General features: G+C 38.6%; 1 pseudogene; it reads right to left on the minus strand.

Moving 5' to 3' along the window:
- LOC120141777 lies at positions 1-22,897 on the minus strand (annotated as a pseudogene).
- Between the last annotated feature and the right edge of the window lie 107 nt (positions 22,898-23,004).

The following is a 23,004-nucleotide window of genomic DNA, read 5'->3' on the forward strand; positions in this document are numbered from 1 at the left end:
TCAGTATCCTAAAGAGTGTATTGAAGAAGGTATTCTGTCAATAATTTGTAAGGCTTCTTTCATGGAGGGTCTCTTCTGTGGGATCGGAGATGCACAATTGTACCCCAGCTTAAAACAAGCCAACAACCCCTCTTCTTTGCCTGCCAGTTCACCTCGAATCGGCGCATCACCCATCCTCAACGCCTTCATTTTGTCTTCAACAACAATCCCGTTCCCCTCACCCAGCTCATCCACCACTATGACTTTCCCCGTTAGAAGCTCCAACAAGATGACCCCAAATGCATAAACATCCTACTTGGGGTTGGGTTTGAGGCTCCTGAGTGACTCGGGGGATCGGTAAGGGGACACACAGAACGAGCTCGGGCTAGGTCCTGCTACGTCTTAGAAGCTATCTCTCGATACTGTTGATCTTTTGCTGCCGAAATTTCGAGCCGAGATGTCGACTTTGGAACTCGTGTCTCCCGTTACGAGCCTCTCGAGCCCGAAATCTCCGATCTTTGGTTCCATCTCGGAGCCTAACAGGATATTGTTGGGTTTCAAATTGGCATGCACGTGTTTCTTGCCGTGGAGATATGCCAGCCACGGGCCACTCCTTTGGCGATCTTTAGCCGACCTTCCCAGGGAAGATGACAAGGTGAAGAACCAACTTTTCCTGGAAAAGAGTACAAAAAGACGAAAACTTGGTAACGGTAAAGCATGACGACAACGTGCAAACGCAAGACTTGAACCGACTTTCTCATTCTTTAAACAATTACGTTCAGTTTCAAACTATTCCACACTCAAGACTGGAGTGATCCAGCGCAGCTTAGCAAATACCCATTTTAGTATTGCTAACGTGGTCATATGTTTCACTTGGAAAGTGTGAGAAAATCGGGAGTTAGGAAAGAAAAGGACTTACTGTAACGAGCGTTGGCGAGGCTGCCATTTGGTACAAAATCGTAGATAATAAGCTTTTCATCGACTCCCCAGTAGAAGCCACGAATCCTGACCAAATTAGGGTGCACCAGTTAGCACTGTCTCGAACTTGGGCCTCAAAATCCTTGAACCGAACCACACTGTTTCCCCCAATCCTTCGAACCGCCAAGGAACTCCCATCACCAAGCACTGCCTTGTACACAATACTAGACCCCGTCGCACCTAAAATGTAAGCCGACGCTTTAAGTAAAGTCTCGAGCTCAAGTTGATTTTCACCATCCACGGTCACCAATGTACCTTTCTTGTCGTATTCTTGCCCTTGCTGCCATTGATTATCATGACTTTTGGTCTCGCTTCGATCTTCTTCGGTCTCGGAAGGGGTTTCGGATTCTTCCTCGTACTCTACTTTGTTCCTTAAACACGACCATCTCGTAAACCCTCTTGATTCTGACGACGACGATGTCGTAGACCAATTGTCATCGTTGCCCTCGTTATTAGCTTCTCGCGTTACCCTACTTTCAACTCTCTTTCTGCTCTTGAACTTGTAGACGAGAAAGCAAACCATGATAACAAATCCAATCCCCGCTATGTCTCCGATGTTGGATACCTAAGGTGAAAGACTATCAAAACACATGTAAATTGAATGAAGGAGATGAATATTATTGATCTGCACACCATACAATCTTATATACAGCTTTACAAGGTTGTTATATTTTTAACAGTCTTTGTAACTGACTGTTAACAAACTCAACTAATTACTAACAGCCTTAGCTTCTAGTAAACTTCTTGAATCACTAAGCTGCATGCTGGAGCAATGTTGATGCTCACACTAACACTCACAGACTCATTCTTCTAACATTCCCTCTACTTCTTTTTTTCTCCTGGTCTTGAAAAAACTTGTACCCCAATCTTTTCCCGAAACATTTCAAAGGTTGTTTTGGACAAAAGCTTAGTAAAGCCATCTGCAATTTGATGAGATGCAGGAATATAGTTCACACAAAGATGTTGAGCTGCCACCTTTTCGCGAATGAAGTGCACGTCAAGATCTACGTGCTTTGATTGTGCATGGTAAACCGGATTGGCACTCATTGTCATGGCCCCTGTGTTATCACACCAGATAACAGATTTTCCATGTTGCTTCAACCCAAGTTCATTAATTAGTGTACTTATCCAAGTAACTTCAGCTGTAGTATCAGCTAAACTTTTATACTCAGCCTCTATGGTGGAACATGACACGGTTTTTTGTTTCTTGGAGCTCCATGCAACCAGGTGGTTGTCAAGGAACACACCAAAACCTGAAACTGATCGACGGTCAGAAACATTGGCACCCCAGGAAGCATCAGTAAATGCTAAAACTGCATACCGCGCCTTGGATGGCAGAAACATCAATCCATACTCAAGAGTTCCTGCAAGGACCTCAAGATTCGTTTTACAGCTAAAAGATGACTTGCACAAGGAACATGCATAAACTGGGCCACCTTTCCAATGCTAAAGGCTAGCTCTGGCCTGGTATGACAAACATATAGTAATAACCCAACAATAGATCGATAAGTGGTAGCATTAACCAGTGGCTCACCATCTTCAGCTAGTTTGGGTGCCAGAGTCATGGGTGTTTAACATGGTGATAGAGTCATAGGCGTTGCACATGGTGATGAGTTTTCCATGTCAGCTTTCTCCAACAGCTCTAAGATAAATTTCTTTTGGCTAAGCATCAAGGAACCACCATACCGTTTTACTTCAATTCCCAAAAAGTAGCTAAGGGACCCTAGATCTTTGAGTGAAAAAGTATCTCGAAGCGTGCATACAACATTGTCAATCGAGGATGGTGATGACCCTGTAATTACTATATCATCCACGTAGACCAAGAGATAGACATGATCAATACCTATTATTGAGAAAAATAAAGAAGTGTCAGCTCGAGACACTTGAAAGCCAATTTGTAGAAGTACATCCTTCAGTTTGGTATGCCAGTTGCGAGGGGCTTGCTTCAATCCATATAACGCCTTCTGCAGTTGACATACAAGGGGCACACCATCTGCTGCTGATTGCTCGAAACCAGGCGGTTTCTACATGAAAACTACTTCTCTTAGATCACCATTAAGAAAGGCATTGTTGATGTCAACGTGCCTCAATTCCCAATTATTGGCTACTGCAACAGACAATATGAAATTCAGTGTTGTAAACTTTACAACAGGACTGAAGGTGTCAAAATAATCTTGCCCAGACACCTGCGAGAAACCTTTGGGAACCAGGTGTGCCTTATATCTGGGTTACGCTTCACCTTAAAAAGCCACTTACACCCTACTGCAACACGACCTGGAGGAAGTTTAATAAGTGTCAAGGTCCCATTTCTTTTGAGTGCATCAAACTCTTCTTGAACAGCAGCAACCCACTTTGGTAATTGTAGTGCTTCATTGATAATGGAGGAAACAACCTCATCAAAGTGACAGGAATAAGCTTTTGGTTTGAAAATGCCACACTTTCCCCTTGTGAGCATAGGGTGGTTGTTCATGTGAAGTCTATCAACAATAGGAGAAATTTCATAATCGATATTGACATCACTGGCAGGAATTTTAGAATTGCCTTCAGTATTTCCATTTGTTTCACTAGTGTTACTGTTAGGAGTAACTAGATGAGAGAATTCGCCAACTACTTCTTCTACAGGATTATTCTCAGGTATGGTTTCACCACTCGCTTCAGTGTGAGCATTCGAAGACTCACCCACAGCCTCTTTCATACAAACATCTTCCATGTTGAAGGGCAATGTTTCTCCTGATACAGTATTGCCTGGACTGCTTGGATGAGCAGGCTGCTGCGTAGGTACAGGCTGTCTGTTTGATACAATCTCAAGGGATTGAGAGTGGTGATTCTGAGCCACGCGTGATTTAACCGGGGGTAACTGTCCTGCAAAAGGAAAAATAGTTTCATTAAAAACAACATGCCTAGAGACATAAACCTTTTCATCAGCAGCCAGGCACAGAAAGCCTTTGTATTGGGGGCTGACACCTAGATAAGTGCACGGTTTAGATCAAAATACGAGTTTATGGGCTTGAAAGGGTTTCAAGTGAGGGAAGTATTGATAGCCAAACACCTTGAGCTCATTGTAGTTTGGTTTCTTCCCTAACAGTTTCTCACTAGGAGAGAGCCCCTGTAGAACCTTGGTAGGCAGCTTGTTTATTAGCTGAGCAGTAACAATAATAGCATACGACCAAACTTTCATTGGTAGTGCTGCCTGTGCCAGTAACACAAGAGCCATCTCAACCAAATGTCTGTGCTTTCTCTCAACAACTCCATTCTGTTCAGATGTATGAGGACACAACAATCTGTGAATGATATCAACTTAGGCTAAAAGTGGGGAGAGGCTGCGAAACTCACCACCCCAATCACTTTGAACATATTTAATGGAGGCACCAAACTACGTTAACACCATCTTTTGAAACAATAGAAAGGCTTCAGTGGCCTGAGATTTATATTTGAGAAGATAGATTCACGTGTGTCTGGTACATGCATCAATAAACGAAGCATAATACCTAAATCCATTCGAGGGGATGTGTGGAGGTCCCCATAAGTCAGTGAAAACAAGTTAAAATGGAGTATCATAGGTTGTGGTTGAATGCATAAATGGTAATCTGTGGCTTTTTCCCATTTAGCAAGCAATACACGTTTTATTAATATCTAAAGAAAATTTTACATCAAGCTCTTTAGTTAATTGTCTCAGTATTTAAGTAGAGGGATGACCAAGTCTTCGATGCCATAACTCCTCTAGCTCACTAGTTACAGATTTAGTAACTAAGCTAACATCAGCAGCAGTGCACTTGTCTTCTTTTCCAGTGTGACTTGCTATAAACGAGTAAAGCCCTCCAGATTCCTCACCAGTTAGGAGAACTCTGTTGGTAACCTCATCATGTACATAGCAGTTATTTGCATAGACTCAAAGAAGATGTTATTGTCCCTATCAAGCTTCGAAACGGAAATCAAGTTTTTTGTTATATGAGGATCATGCAACAAGTCATGCATCATCAATATTCTGGATTTAGTAGGTAAGATTGACCTACCAACCGTTTGAATGTCAAGGGAAACACCATTACCAACTGTAACTTTACCTGGTCCAAGGAAATCAGAGGCATTTGTAAGGTTTGTTCTGTCTGGAGTGATATGATGCGTGGCACCCGAGTCCACCACCCAGCGTGATGTGATCCAAATCAGTATCATGGATATTCCACCCTTACAATGGAAGAGACTTTCTAACTTTACACATATATATGCTTATTTTATAGTTATTTTCATCTACATATATTATATCTATAGTTATTATGATGATAACTTATCCATTAATATGTGAAATATGAGTTATCATAATATACTATAATTCACATTCTTATATTATATATTATATAAGTTCATTTACTTAGTTTATTTCTTTATGTTATGCATATAAGCACATTCGGCCAGTACTTGGGAGCTACATTGGAGCTAAATGGAGCATGCAAAAGCAAGGATGCTTACATGGGAACGATTACGAGAGAATAAGGAGCAAATTGGTGAAAAGTTATTTTGAGGCCGTGAGCTCATAGCTGGATTGAGCTGAAGATTTGAGCTACAAGATGACTTCATTTCAGCTGGGGAGCTGCACCATCATCATCACCACTTAGGACACTTCAAATATATCCTAAGTCAAAATTTGTGAAAACGTACCTTTTCGCGAATAGTTGCCATCTCAAGAGGTACCTTTTCACAAGGAGCTGCCATAATGTTCACCATGCTACAAGTCACCTATGGCCAGCTCACATTTAGCTCATTAACACCATAAGTAGTTCAAACATGAAGGGACACATTTCTCAAACATTGTGACCTTTCATGAATGATGCTGCCCATGAAGATACCTTTTCATCCAAGAACACGTTGTTGAAGAAATTACAAACAATGGAAGCTTAAATCACCAAGTGACATGATATAGAGCTCTATGCCTATTCGGCCACACACATGCCATGCACATGAGAACCTTTTGGCGCCAAACATGAGAAGACATATTACCATTCGGCCAAGGGGAGAAAATGGCGCCAAGATGAACAAACATGCCCATTCGGCCAAGGGAGATGCCTTCCCATCCTTAGCCGAATCATCAAGCCCCTTTATGAAGGGTTAGCCGAACCAACACCAAGCCTATAGACATGTTCTTTTATCTTGAAGCATTATGTACCTTCTTAGGGACATGTATTTAGCCGAAACATCATGTAACCATTCGACCAAGCCCTCTCATTTCCTATAAATAGAGTGGCTTGCCATCATTTGTAATCATCTCATCTCATATATTAAAATTACTCTTGTGAGTTAATTTCTCTTCAAAGTTCTAAGTGAACTTTATTGATTAAACAAGTATAGTTCATATACTTGTGGCGTCATTCCTTCCATCCTGATTCCAAAATTCATAGATTATTATCTAGTGGGTTGAAGACACTATCACCACCCCTCAAGCAAGTTTGTGAAGACCGGGATTGTGCTTCATAGCATAGTTTCCTCTTTGGCGTGTTTGAGATACAACATCACCACCATTGCCATTTCATCATCAACCATCATCAACATCCTTCATCAAGACCATCATCAATTCCATAATTCCGCAGCCATCTATATTCTTATTCTTTCTTTTCATCACTTATATTATTATTCATTTCTTAAACCCATCATTAATCATATTTCTTTCTTATTATTTTTCAGCCCAAGCTTATTAATTCAAGGATATCAGTACTTGTCAATCCTAGATCGGGACACAATAAGGCTATCTACTCTTTTCACCAAAGCGTGTAGATTCGCCTTATATAAAGCGGTAATCAGAGAATAGATGGATTGACAACAAAAGTGTCATTGACGTGCAAAGCAAAAAGAAGTTCAAAAAAAAAGAAAAAGACTCATTCAACAAACTTGGAGTGCAAAAATAAAGAAAAAGAAGAAAAAAAAAGAAAAATTCAAAAAGAAAGCAAGCCAAGGAAAGTGCTCTACCATTGCAAAGTACATCAAAGAGGCCATCTACACTAAGAGAAGATAACCTTATTGTTTCTTGAGAAAGGTTGCAGTAAGTGTTGTTTCTTGAATTGTAAGTCACCTCTTCCTTTTCAATCCTTTCATTTTCCTTGTCTTCAACAATTTTTTTCTTTTAATACCTTGAATCCTTTCTTCTATCTTTCCATTTCTTCTATTCTTTCTACCCTAACCTATTTTGCAGCCAACGCATAAAAGGAAGGAATTAACTTGTTATAATCTTGAGTAAGTTCCTTAAAGGACTTAGCAAGAGAAATTTGAGTGGAAAAAGGCTATTGAGAGAGTGAGATCAGAAGGGGAATTGTTAAAAGCCATAATTATATTCCCGAGAGTAAACACGATTGTTGAGTGGAGAGGTCTTATATTTTCTTTGGAGTGAACTTGTGAGACTTTGTGAGTGTGCTGGTAAGGTTTATTTTTGTTTTATTTACTAACCATGTCTCAAAGTCCTAAAGGAAATGCAAGTCAACCCAATTTGCAAATGCAAGCACTGATTGGAGAAATGATGAGAATGTTTCGAACAGAATTTGATGCTCTCCATGAGAAGCTAGATCAAAGATAAGATCAAACACAAACTCAGAATAATGATACTCCTCGGAGGCAACAACCTCTTCCAGAAGATGATGTCCTAAATCCTTATGATGAAGAAGAACCAGCATTGATATAAGGACCTAGGTGTGCAAATGTTGATGATAACATGAGCAACATAAAAATCAAGATTCCTCAATTTTAAGGAAAAATTGATCCGAAAGCATATCTTGAATGAGAAAGCAAGGTGGAACATGTTTTCAGTATAACTATTCCTAACTCAAAAAGTAAGATTGACAACCATGGAGTTTGTCGATTATGCTTTGATATGGTGGGATCAACTTACTATTACTCGGAGGAGGAATGGAGATAGACCAATTTCAACATGACTCGAAATGAAAGGTATCATGCGTAAACGTTTCATTCCTACTCATTATCACCGGGACATGTTTCAGAAATTACAGAACCTAAAGCAAGGCCAAAGGAGTGTAGAGGATTACTATAAAGAAATGGAAGTGGCAATGATCGGAGTCAATATTGAGGAGGATCGAGAAGCAACTATGGCTAGATTTCTTGCCGGACTCAATCCCAAGATTGCCAACACACTAGAGTTGTACCATTACATTGAACTTGATAAAATGGTGCAAATGGCTATGAAAATAGAGAGACAACTACGGAGAAAATCTATATCTCGTATTACCATGCCTTCGTGATTGAGTCCTAACAATTTGAAGAAGTCTACTCCTACTCCTATCAAGGAAAAGGTTGAATCCTCAAATACTTCCCAAATAAGCAGGGATAATCGAGGAAAAGAGATCCTTGAACGATCAAGAGACATCTGTTGCTTTAAATGTCTTGGGAGGGGGCATGTATCCACACAATGTCCCAACCGAAACACCATGTTTGTAACACCCTTAACTCATATCCGACCCGAATACAAGTCCGAGGTGTCACATTAACTTTTCAAATCTTTGACTCGTACAGAAAATCCCGGGAATTTTTAAAACTTTCATTAAAACGAAATACATTAATTTACATAAGACCATAAAATACAAAATCGATCAGAGTATTCGTAATTAACACTTATTACATACCAACACTCTATACATAATCAAGTACATACTTTGTCAATTTACTTCTGATCTGATCTCTTAGTAGTATTGCTGCCTGTGCTACTTCTATTTCCACTATTCCTGATTCTTGGTACCTACGTGTAAATCACTTACACGCTAAGTCATAGACTTAGTGAGGCAATAAATGAATATGCAACGATAAACTTATGAATGTTCATACTTACCATTGGATCATGACATTTCAATGTGCATTTATTTATCACATGATAACATATATAATCATATAATGCACATACGAAACTTACCTTCTTGTATCACTTTCACTGTAAATCAGTATTTCAATTGCATTGCCCATGTATATTATTGAGAATAGAGGTATGTGAGTACATTGAGGTTGTGCACTAATGCTGTCACCACAGCTCGTATCAATTCCCTCATGGGGCACCGAACCTTAGTTCAGTATTCATCCCGTAGGACTATTATCTATGTCCCGTAGGACCATTACATCCCGAAGGACTACATCCCGAAGGACTACATCCCGAAGGACTACATCCCGAAGGACTATTATACCCTCGACTCTTGGCATGCCAACTACACCTATAGTTCTCATATCGTATACTATGGGCATTATTCTTATTTTTCATATGTTCATATACTTCTGTCATTTCTCTTGTGATCATGTAGCTCATGTCACTTCATATCATGTTCTCATATTACATGTCATATCACATATCATATCACATATCATATCACATGAACATATATATGTCTTATGCATGTATAACAACAATTATCATGTATGCATGTTCACAACTATTATATTATAAAAATCAACATAGGGATTAGACTTATCACAAGTCTTATTCCATTATAATATACATCTAGTATGCACTCACCTTAGCTTTGCTTTGTTTCGATTCTAATCCTTTGATCGTTCCGGAATAAGCTTAATTTTAGTATCTACATAATCACACATGAATGTATATCAGTATTATAACTAATATACTCTAATGGTTCACTCTTTAGACTAAGAGAAAAGTCAATTTCATCTTTTAATGAAGGTATGCATCGATGCACTACTGATGCATCGGTGCATCAAAGGTATTCGATGTAGTATTATTGTTGGGATGCATCGATGCACTCCTTATGCATCGATGCACCGATTGCATTCGATGTTTCACTATTAATGGGATGCATCGATGCACTACTTATGCATCGATGCACAAATTGCATTCGATGTCTTTATTTAAAATAGTGCATCGATGCACTACCAATGCATCGATGCACATTCATATAATTTCTGGGTTTTAACCTTGATGCATCGATGCACCATGAATGTGCATCGGTGCACTCTGCCCAGAATCCTCTTTTTGAACCCGAAAGTTCATTCATTTGGATTAAATCCTTCATGTTTAATCCCCTTTTTCATTCTTAACTCTAGTACACATCCTTAAACCAATTTATACTCATTTATTTCATCTTAAACCTTCAAATCCTATCCTTCATATGTAATTCAAGAATTACATTAATAAATCAACATGTTTGAATTCCGTTTTTAACACTTCGTATATCTTAACTAGATTGATGACAAGTCAAATATAACTTTCAATTCTAGTTATGAACTCTATTCCAAGATTTCATTTAAGAACTTCAAATCTTAAATCTCTCCTAACTCAATCATCCTTTGATGTTAAGATAACTTAAGCTTTCCTTAAGCTTAGTTATCATCTAATAATCAAAACCCAATATTAAATTTAACAAGAAACTCAATAATCAGAAATCTTACCTTTGCTTTGGTTCACGCGTACAAGGAAGAAAGAAGAAGAAGATAAGTCTGGAAGCCTTTGGTTCTCTCCTTTTCAACCCACTTGTATTCATATATATCCTTATCCCTTGTTTAATTAATTGATCCTTGCAATGACTCTTTTGCCCTTCTATTCCTACTTCCTTTCAATTCAATCCTACACAATCATTTACATATATATCTTTATACTATTCATTCATTCTATTTTAATCACCAAAATTTGAAACTTTTCAATTTAGTCACTAACCCGGTATTGAGGATGTTACAATTCTCTCCCCCTTAAGAAAATTCATCCTCGAATTTTCATTATGTAAAGAGGTAGGGATACTTAATCCTCATGTCCTCTTCACGTTCCCATGTTGCTTCCTATATTTTGTGATTTCTCCACAAGACTTTAACCAATGGAATAGTCTTGTTCCTTAATTGCTTGACTTCATGAGCTAATATTTGAACAGGTTCTTCCTCATAAGTTAAATCTGGTCGAATCTCAATTTCTTCAGTAGTCACAACGTGAGATGGATCAGATCTATATTTCCTAAGCATTGAGACATGAAAAACATTGTGTATCTTTTCCATTTCAGGTGGCAAAACTAGCTGATATGCTACTGATCCTACCCTCCTAGTAATCTCATAAGGTCCAATGAACCGAGGACTCAACTTTCCTTTACGTCCAAACCTCAATATTTTCTTCCCCGGAGACACTTTCAAGAACACTTTATCTCCGACTTGAAATTCAATTTCTTTCCTTTTTAAATCGGCATACGATTTCTGTCTATCACCTGCAGCTTTTAGATTATTCTGAATTACTTGAACTTTCTCTTCCGTATTCTGAATCAACTCAAGACCAATAACTTCTCGATCCTTAAGTTCATACCAGTTCAAGGGCGTACGACATTTTCTTCCGTAAAGAGCTTCATAGGGAGCCATTTTGATGCTTGACTGATAACTATTGTTGTATGCAAATTCAGCAAGTGGTAAATATTTTTCCCATGATCCTTTGAATTCAATGACACTCGCTCTAAGCATATCCTCCAGAATTTGGATAGTTCGCTCTGATTGACCATCAGTTTGAGGATGAAACGTTGTACTGAAGTTTAACCGAGTTCCCAATGCTCCATGTAATGACTTCTAAAACCGTGATGTGAATCTAGGATCCCGATCAGAAACTATGGAAATAGGTATACCATGCAAACGTATAATCTCTCTTATATACAATTCAGCATACCTATCCATGGAGAAATCAGTTCGTACTGGAATAAAATGGGCTGACTTAGTCAATCTATCCACGATTACCCAGATTAAATCCTTTTTGTTCGGAGTTAAAGGCAAACCCGTCACAAAATCCATCGTTATGTTTTCCCATTTCCATTGAGGAATTGAAATTGGTTGTAACAATCCTGATGGAACTTGATGCTCAGCTTTGACTTGTTGACAAGTCAAACACTTTGATACAAATTCCGTAATGTCTTTCTTCATTCTCGGCCACCAATATCGACTCTTGAGATCCATATACATTTTGTTCCCTCCTGGATGCATTATCAATGGGCTACAATGAGCTTCCGTCAACAAATCATTCTTTAATTCATCATCATCTGGAATTACTAATCTTTCTCGATAATACAAGTTCTCGTCAGACTTAATCTCATAATCCGTACCCTCTCCATTCTTTATCTGTTGTATCCTCTTTAAACACTTTTCATCTTTAATTTGCGATTCTTTAATTCGATTTAGCCATACTGGCTTGACAGTCAGTTCTGCACAAATTGCACCATCTCCTCTTAACGATAATCTAGCATCAAGAGCTCGCAAAGCTGTAAACGTCTTTCGACTCAAGGCATCAGCTACCACATTTGCCTTTCCAAGATGGAAATCAATCACCACATCATAATCTTTGAGAAATTCCACCCACCTTCTTTGTCTTAGATTCAACTCTTTCTGAGTCATCAAGTACTTTAAACTCTTGTGATCCGTATACAAGTAACACTTTTCACCATACAAGTAGTGACGCCATATTTTTAGAGCGAACACTACTGCAACCATCTCCAAATCGTGTGTCGGATAATTCTTCTCATGAGGTTTTAATTTCCTCGAAGCGTAGGCCACCACCTTGCCTTCTTGCATTAACACGCATCCCAAGCCATTATGAGACGCATCACTATACACTACAAAATCCTTGCCAGACTCAGGTTGAACTAACACTGGAGCTTCTGTAAGAATCTTCTTTAACTTTTCAAAACTCTCTTGACATTCTTGAGTCCAAACAAATTTTATTTCCTTTTTCAACAGTTTAGTCAGGGGTAATGCTATAATCGAAAAGTTTTTAACAAACCTTCGATAATAACCAGCTAACCCCAGAAAACTTCTAACTTCCGATATATTCTTTGGAACTTCCCACTCCAGAATAGCTTTAATCTTTTGGGGATCCACTCGAACTCCTTCTGCCGAAATTACATGTCCAAGGAATGCCACTTCATTCAACCAGAATTCACATTTAGAAAATTTAGCATAAAGCTTTTTATCTCGTAATATCTGTAAGACAATCCTCAAATGCGAACTATGCTCTTCCTCTGACTTTGAATATATTAAAATATAATCAATGAACACCACAGCAAACTGATCCAAATACGGTTGAAAAATTCTGTTCATTAAATCCATAAAAGCAGCTGGTGCATTCGTAACTCCAAACGGCATCACGATAAATTCATAGTGACCATATCTTGTTCTAAACGCCGTTTTTGAAATGTCTTTTTCTTGAATCTTTAATTGATGATAACCCGAACGTAAATCAATTTTTGAGAACACTGAAGCCTCCTTTAATTGATCAAATAAATCGTCGATTCGGGGAAGTGGATACTTGTTCTTGATGGTTACTTTATTGAGTTGTCTGTAATCGATACAAAGACGCATGGATCCATCTTTCTTCTTAACAAATAAAACTGGAGCTCCCCAAGGTGATACACTTGGTCTAATAAACCCTTTGTCCAATAGCTCCTTTAATTGAATCTTTAATTCTTGTAATTCTTTTGGAGCCATTCTGTATGGTGCCATTGCAATAGACGATGTTCCCGGTATTATCTCAATCTGAAATTCTACTTCTCGATCAGGAGGTAAACCTGGCAACTCTGCAGGAAATACATCGAGAAACTCTCTGACTATAGGAATCCCTTCAATCCCTTTCTCCTTGGTTCTAACATCCAGTACATTAGCAATAAACCCTTAACATCCCTGTAGCAGTAACTTCTTTGCAGTCATCACTGAAATCACATTTGCTAACGGATTCCATCTTTCACTAAATACAATAATTTCTACTCCTTCGGAACTTCTCAACGTCACTCTTTTCAATCTACAATCGACATCAGCGTAATAACGATATAACCAATCCATACCCAATATCACTTCGAATTCATCAAAAGGTAATTCCATCAGATTAGCAGGGAATTCAATTCCCTGAATCCGTATGGGACACCCTCGGCTCACCATATTTACTCGGGCACTGTGCCCTAATGGATTCGTCACTATCACCTCCTTGCTAGTAATTTCTAACGGAATGTTCAATTCTTTCACTAACTTACTAGTAATGTATGAATATGTAGACCCGGGATCAATCAATACAATAACACCTTTGTCAAACAATAGAAAGGTACCTGTTATAATATCTGGGTCATCACAATCATCATTGGTCTTGAGGTTGTACACCCGAGCAGTGGAGTGTATCTCTTGTTGAGCAGAGGACTCTGACTGACTTCTTCCTCTGCCTCTACCTCTTCCCCTCTGGGTTACAGAAACAGACCTCTCAGGTTGTACAGGTTCACTAGTTGACATTGGACAGTCTCGAACGAAGTGTCCTGCGTCTCCACATCTAAAGCAGACTCCAGAAATCATCCGGCATACCCCTAAATGATTCTTTCCACAATGCGGACATTGTCTGGCTTGACTCTGATTAGTTCTCCCAGCTCCCGATCCTGCTGATTGAGTTTGTTTGCCTCTCATCGGATTTGATCCTCTAGCTGAGGATACCACTGACTCCGATTTAGCTTGAGGTCGAAAACCAGCATCTCTACCCCTTTTTGATGGTGCGGAACTCGAAGAAGCACCTGTTCTCTTGACTGTTTGAGTCCTTGAATTTTCAAATCTCTCATTCTGAGCTCTTTCCAAAGCTTTGGCACGATTGACTACGTCTTGAAATGAGGATAGATTCAATACAATCAACATCTCCTTCAACCGAGGACGTAATCCCTCTACGAACCACTCACAAGCATCCTTCTCAGTAGGAACAAGCTCGGCAGCAAAATGACTCAACTTATTGAATTCACACTCGTACTCATATACAGTGTGATTCCATTGTTTCAGATTCATGAACTCTTGCTTCATTTGACGAACAAATTGATCTCCGATGTACTTATGTTTGAATTCTTCTAAAAACAATGACCAAGTTACTTGGGCGTTAGTCATCCTCAATGTAACATTAGTCCACCAGATCCTTGCTTGTCCTCTCAACAAGGAAATTACTCCATCTAGCTTATCAGCATCGGAACAATGAAGTCCCGTAAGCATGACCTTCACGTCATTAAGCCAAAAGTCCACAGTAACAGGACCTTCATTAGCTTCCCCTTTAAACTCTGGAGCTCCCAATCCCTTCAACTCTTTCGCAACATTTATTTTTGGAGTTGAAATAACATGAGGATGGAAACGCGTCAATACCGCGTCTAACGTTCTAAAGAATATATCTTGATCATTGACAGGCATTCCAGAGGATGTCTGTTCTTCACTCTGCCTGGCCGGGGCAGGTGAATTACTGCTTTCAGCGGGTCTATCGTCTCCCGCTTCATTTCTAGATCTACCATGTCCGGACATCTATAAAAATACAACCATATAGTTCTATTAGCAAAACAACATACTTACTATTCCATCAGATCAGAAGTTTCCACTATTTGTTGGCATGTATACCTTATAAGACACTCTAGACTTCAGTTTATGCCGAGAATCGACTAAATCGTAGCTCTGATACCATTAAATGTAACACCCTTAACTCATATCCGACCCGAATACAAGTCTGAGGTGTCACATTAACTTTTCAAATCTTTGACTCGTACAGAAAATCCCGGGAATTTTTAAAACTTTCATTAAAACGAAATACATTAATTTACATAAGACCATAAAATACAAAATCGATCAGAGTATTCGTAATTAACACTTATTACATACCAACACTCTATACATAATCAAGTACATACTTTGTCAATTTACTTCTGATCTGATCTCTTAGTAGTATTGCTGCCTGTGCTACTTCTATTTCCACTATTCCTGATTCTTGGTACCTACGTGTAAATCACTTACACGCTAAGTCATAGACTTAGTGAGGCAATAAATGAATATGCAACGATAAACTTATGAATGTTCATACTTACCATTGGATCATGACATTTCAATGTGCATTTATTTATCACATGATAACATATATAATCATATAATGCACATACGAAACTTACCTTCTTGTATCACTTTCACTGTAAATCAGTATTTCAATTGCATTGCCCATGTATATTATTGAGAATAGAGGTATGTGAGTACATTGAGGTTGTGCACTAATGCTGTCACCACAGCTCGTATCAATTCCCTCATGGGGCACCGAACCTTAGTTCAGTATTCATCCCGTAGGACTATTATCTATGTCCCGTAGGACCATTACATCCCGAAGGACTACATCCCGAAGGACTACATCCCGAAGGACTATTATACCCTCGACTCTTGGCATGCCAACTACACCTATAGTTCTCATATCGTATACTATGGGCATTATTCTTATTTTTCATATGTTCATATACTTCTGTCATTTCTCTTATGATCATGTAGCTCATGTCACTTCATATCATGTTCTCATATTACATGTCATATCACATATCATATCACATATCATATCACATGAACATATATATGTCTTATGCATGTATAACAACAATTATCATGTATGCATGTTCACAACTATTATATTATAAAAATCAACATAGGGATTAGACTTATCACAAGTCTTATTCCATTATAATATACATCTAGTATGCACTCACCTTAGCTTTGCTTTGTTTCGATTCTAATCCTTTGATCGTTCCGGAATAAGATTACTTTTAGTATCTACATAATCACACATGAATGTATATCAGTATTATAACTAATATACTCTAATGGTTCACTCTTTAGACTAAGAGAAAAGTCAATTTCATCTTTTAATGAAGGTATGCATCGATGCACTACTGATGCATCGGTGCATCAAAGGTATTCGATGTAGTATTATTGTTGGGATGCATCGATGCACTCCTTATGCATCGATGCACTGATTGCATTCGATGTTTCACTATTAATGGGATGCATCGATGCACTACTTATGCATCGATGCACGAATTGCATTCGATGTCTTTATTTAAAATAGTGCATCGATGCACTACCAATGCATCGATGCACATTCATATAATTTCTGGGTTTTAACCTTAATGCATCGATGCACCATGAATGTGCATCGGTGCACTCTGCCCAGAATCCTCTTTTTGAACCCGAAAGTTCATTCATTTGGATTAAATCCTTCATGTTTAATCCCCTTTTTCATTCTTAACTCTAGTACACATTCTTAAACCAATTTATACTCATTTATTTCATCTTAAACCTTCAAATCCTATCCTTCATATGTAATTCAAGAATTACATTAATAAATCAACATGTTTGAATTCCGTTTTTAACACTTCGTATATCTTAACTAGATTGATGACAAGTTAAATATAACTTTCAATTCTAGTTATGAACTCTATTCCAAGATTTCATTTAAGAACTTCAAATCTTAAATCTCTCCTAACTCAATCATCCTTTGATGTTAAGATAACTTAAGCTTTCCTTAAGCTTAGTTATCATCTAATAATCAAAACCCAATATTAAATTTAAGAAGAAACTCAATAATCAGAAATCTTACCTTTGCTTTGGTTCACGCGTACAAGGAAGAAAGAAGAAGAAGATAAGTCTGGAAGCCTTTGGTTCTCTCCTTTTCAACCCACTTGTATTCATATATATCCTTATCCCTTGTTTAATTAATTGATCCTTGCAATGACTCTTTTGCCCTTCTATTCCTACTTCCTTTCAATTCAATCCTACACAATCATTTACATATATATCTTTATACTATTCATTCATTCTATTTTAATCACCAAAATTTGAAACTTTTCAATTTAGTCACTAACCCGGTATTGAGGATGTTACAATGTTACTACTTGGAAATGGAGAAATTGAATCTGACCATGAAGAAGAAGAAGCGCCACCACCACCAACAGAAGTTGAGGAAGAAGCCGAAATTGGTGTTCCGGTGGAAGGTGAAGCTCTAGTGGTCAAAAGAAGTCTAAGTGCTCAAGTGGTAAAGGATAATGCACAACGGGAAAACATCTTTCACACACGCTGCCATGTGAATGAAAAGGTGTGTTTCATGATCATAGACGGTGGAAGTTGTACCAACGTGGCAAGTACCATTATGGTGGAGAAATTGGGATTAAAAATGTTGAAGTATCCAAGTCCCTATAAATTACAATGGTTAAATGAACGAGGAGAACTTAATGTCAACAAACAGGTGATGGTTCCTTTCTCCATTGGTAAGTACAAGGATGAGGTTATGTGCGATGTTGTTCCTATGCATGCTAGCCATTTGCTCCTTGGAAGACCATGGCAATATGATAGGAGGACCATTCATGATTGTTTTACCAATCAATATTCATTCAACCATGGAGGGAAGAAGATCATCCTAACACCTTTGACGCCTAAACAAGTCCAAATTGATCAAATCGAGATGAAACAAAGTGTTGAGGCCATGAGGAAAGGAAAATCGAAGTTAATAAAGGAGGAAACCAGCCCAAAAACAAGTGCTTGTACATCTAAGTGCTTGTTACAAAGATGTCTATTGACAAGACGCAAAGTTGATGATGATTTTTCTAACCTTAACAATGCAAGAGTTTCCTTTGATTTGCAGGATTAACCAAGCAACACAATCTATCAATTTGGTGAACTAAAGGATATGACTTTTCAAGAGCCAAGATGTGCGACTATTGAAGAGAAAAGAATGGTAACTCTTCATCTAAAGGACGTGATCCTTTAAGAATCAAGAGTCATACCTATTGAAAACCAAAGGGAAATGATTTTTCATCCAAACAGCATGACTTATGAGGACATCACTATTCCAAGAGTCATCACCTTTCATGAATCAATGCATCTATCTATGGAAAGGAGCATGATTTTTTGGAATACAAAAGGGCACTAACGTTCAAAGCCAAATGTCTTCAATAGACATGAACTTTGAACCTACATTTTTCAGGAAGTGTTTCTTAACTTTAATTTTGTTTGATTACATTCATACTAATGAAAGTTTCCTTTCTTTTCAGATCAAGAACTTACAAGGCATTCTTTCAAAAGATATGAACCTCTTCATAAGGGTACTTATCGAGTGGAATGACTCAAGGAAAAGAAGATCTTTCGATTTGAGGACAAATCGATTAAAAGAAGGGGATGATGATGTGATCCAAATCAGCATCATGGATATTCCATCCTTACAAGGGAAGAGACTTTCTAACTTTACACATATATATGCTTATTTTATAGTTATTTTCATCTACATATAATATATCTATAGTTATTATGATGATAACTTATCCATTAATATGTGAAATATGAGTTATCATAATATACTATAGTTCACATTCTTATATTATACATTATATAAGTTCATTTACTTAGTTTATTTCTTTATGTTATGCATATAAGCACATTCGGCCAGTACTTGGGAGCTACATTGGAGCTAAATGGAGCATGCAAAAGCAAGGATACTTACATGGGAACGATTAGGAGAGCATAAGGAGCAAATTGGTGAAAAGTTGTTTTGAGGCTGTGAGCTCATAGCTGGATTGAGATGAAGATTTGAGCTACAAGATGACTTCATTTCAGCTGGGGAGCTGCACCATCATCATCACCACTTAGGACACTTCAAATATGTCCTAAGTCAAAATTTGTGAAAACGTACCTTTTCGCGAATAGTTGCTATCTCAAGAGGTACCTTTTCACAAGGAGCTGCCATAATGTTCACCATGCTACAAGTCACCTATGGCCAGCTCACCTTTAGCTCATTCATACCATAAGTAGCTCAAACATGAAGGGACACCTTTCTCAAACATTGTGACCTTTCATGAATGATGCTGCCCATGAAGATACCTTTTCATCCAAGAGTACGTTATTGAAGAAATTACAAACAATGGAAGCTTAAATCACCAAGTGACATGATATAGAGCTCCATGCCTATTCGGCCACACACATGCCATGCACATGAGAACCTTTTGGCGCCAAACATGAGAAGACACATCACCATTCGGCCAAGGGGAGAAAATGGCGCCAAGATGAACAAACATGCCCATTCGGCCAAGGGAGATGCCTTCTCATCCTTAGCAGAATCATCAAGCCCCTTTATGAAGGGTTAGCCGAACCAACACCAAGCCTATAAACATGTTCTTTTATCTTGAAGCATTATGTATCTTCATTGAGACATGTATTTAGCCGAAACATCATGTAACCATTCGACCAAGCCCTCTCATTTCCTATAAATAGAGTGGCTTGCCATCATTTGTACTCATCTCATCTCATATATTAAAATTACTCTTGTGAGTTAATTTCTCTTCAAAGTTCTAAGTGAACTTTATCGATTAAACAAGAATAGTTCCTATACTTATGGCGTCATTCCTTCCATCCTGATTCCAAAATTCCTAGATTGTTATCTAGTGGGTTGAAGACACTATCACCACCCCTCAAGCAAGTTTGTGAAGACCGGGATTGTGCTTCATAGCATAGTTTCCTCTTTGGCGTGTTTGAGATACAACATCACCACCATTGCCGTTTCATCATCAACCATCATCAACATCCTTCATCAAGACCATCATCAATTACATAATTTCGCAGCCATCTATATTCTTATTCTTTCTTTTCATTACTTATATTATTATTCATTTCTTAAACTCATCATTAATCATATTTCTTTCTTATTATTTTACAGCCCAAGCTTATTAATTCAAGGACATCGGTACTTGTCAATCCTAGATCGGGACACAATAAGGTTATCTACTCTTTTTACCAAAGCGTGTAGATTCACCTTACATCAACAACGTTAAGAAGATGCAGCATCCACGTTTGCTTGAGAATATACTTTCACCCGTGAGCAGCACTCGCAGCCCTGGTTACCACTGGTAGAGGTTGAGCCAGACGAGGGGTAGCTGCTAGAGGAACTATCCTTGAGAGAGTGATAATTGTTGGTAGTGACACATGTGAAGTCTTCATCAAACCTATGCCAACAACGGTCAACCAGATGGCCTAGCTTCCCACAGAGTTGGCATTGGACACGTGTTTGGCCACGCCCTCAACCACCAGTCCTCGATCCAGACTCAGATGATGGTGCATGATTGCTCCTATGATCTTGATGATCGGAGATGTTACGATCAGTATCTCCTCGATCATAGTTGGCAGTCATTGGCAGAATGTACTGTTGTTCATCAAACCACGCAATCTGAACCTCAGCATCCATCAGCATTGTGTAGATATTATCAATTGATAAATCCTCTTTCATATTAGAAACAACAGCCATGAAGGGCTGATATTCACAAGGAAGGCCCTTCAAGATGGTCACAATTTGCTCGACTAGTGGAACATCACTTACACACGAGGCAAGAGCATCACATACCTCCTTGATGCATGTGAGATACACTTGCATACTATCATTACCTTTCCTTATAGACTGCAGTTTATAATGCAGGCTCATAACAGACATAGTCGAGTGATTTGTGAAAAATTTTAACATTGTTTCCCAAACAACAACAGTTGTTTCTGCTCCAATAAATTGTGGCAGCAAATGCGTACTCATCGTTGATAGAAGCCACGATGCCAACGCAATGTCCTGCGCAACAAAGTCTTCATACTCTTCATTCACTCGAGTCTCACCATTTGGATCAAGAACTGTCATAGGCGGCGAAGAGACATCACCGGTCAGTAAACGCTTCAGCCGGTGACTCCTAACCGTGAGCAAGATCTGCTGTTTCCAAAGCAAGAAGTTGGTTTCATCAAAAACCACATTAACTTTCTTGTTGGAGAAGCTTCGAGATGCAGTCGAGTTAAGATCCATGAGTGAGCTAATCTTCAAGAACCTTTATTCACGAGCGGAAGCAAGAGCATAAAATCCCACGATCAACGGCGATTGATACCATGTTGAATACCTAAGGTGAAAGACTATCAAAACACATGTAAATTGAATGAAGGAGATGAATATTATTGATCTGCACACCATACAATCTTATATACAGCTTTACAATGTTGTTATATTTTTAATAGTCTTTGTAACTGACTGTTAACAAACTCAACTAATTACTAACAACCTTAGCTTCTAGTAAACTTCTAGAATCACTAAGCTACATGCTCGAGCAATGTTGATGCCCACACTAGCACTCACAGACTCATTCTTCTAACATCCGACAATGATTCCTACTATGGTTCCTGGTTTGAGCCTGTTTTGTCTTGTCCTTTTAGCTCCAGGAGATGGTTCTATTGTCGGGAATGGCTGCGATTGCCGGGGGAGAAGATGACGGTGAGGAAGCTATTAGACAATCATGGCCGGTAACTTCACCGCACAGATAAGAATTCCCGGAGAAAGATTTGGATTCTTGATTCGTAAAATCAACGGAATCAGGGACTTTACCGGTGAGATTATTGAAGGAAAAATCAATAGTAGCTTTACCAGGGATCTTCTCGGCGAATTGCGGCGGAATTTTTCCGGAAAGCTTGTTGTAAGAAATGTTCAAGTACCTAAGATTGTCACCTTTGAAGTTTGGTGGCAAAGAACCATTGACAAGGTTGGAATAATATCTAGAACTTGAACAGACAGGAACCCGGTTGGAAGACTGCCGGAAAAGTAATTGTTTTTGAAAGAAACAACAGTTGGATTCTGGATTGTTGTAAGAGTGGCGGGTAAAGTTCCCTCCAATTCATTGTCGGAAAGGTTAATGAACTGGAGGCTCTGCAACATTCCTATCGTCTCCGGGACCACACCAGAGATCAAGTTTTTGGACAAATCAAGAAACCGAAGTTGAGTTGCATTGAAAATCGACAACGGAAGAGACCCATTAAGATAATTGTTGGACAGATCAAGTTTTTCAAGGAATAGAATCGTGCCCAGACCGTATGGAATTAAACCACGAAGCTGAGAATTGGGCAAAGACAAGGCTGTAACACGAGAGTTGACACAAGTTACTCTGTTCCAAGAACAAGGTGTCTGGTCGGAGGAGTTCCAGTTTTGTAGTGCTTGCAGAGGGTCGCTGAGAATGGAGGCCCTGAAAGAAAGCAAAAGAACTCCATCTGCAATTAAACCCAGACCTTGAACCACAAGAAAACCAAGAAGAAGAAAGATTATTCTCCACCGTAAATGGAGTTTATTAACAACAGAGAAGCAAGCCATGATTTGTGAAACTGATCCCACATTTCTTCTGTGAGAAGAGATAAAACAGGAAGAGTTTGTGACTTAAGCAGTAAGTTGGTAACTGAGATTTATCATTTATGTTAATGTGCAGAGGCCATTTAATCCAAGTTTGTCAAAAGAAA

This window comes from Hibiscus syriacus, unplaced genomic scaffold (genome assembly GCF_006381635.1).
Source record: "Hibiscus syriacus cultivar Baekdansim isolate YM2019G1 unplaced genomic scaffold, ASM638163v2 tig00110813_pilon, whole genome shotgun sequence".
NCBI classification, from domain to species: Eukaryota; Viridiplantae; Streptophyta; class Magnoliopsida; order Malvales; family Malvaceae; genus Hibiscus; species Hibiscus syriacus.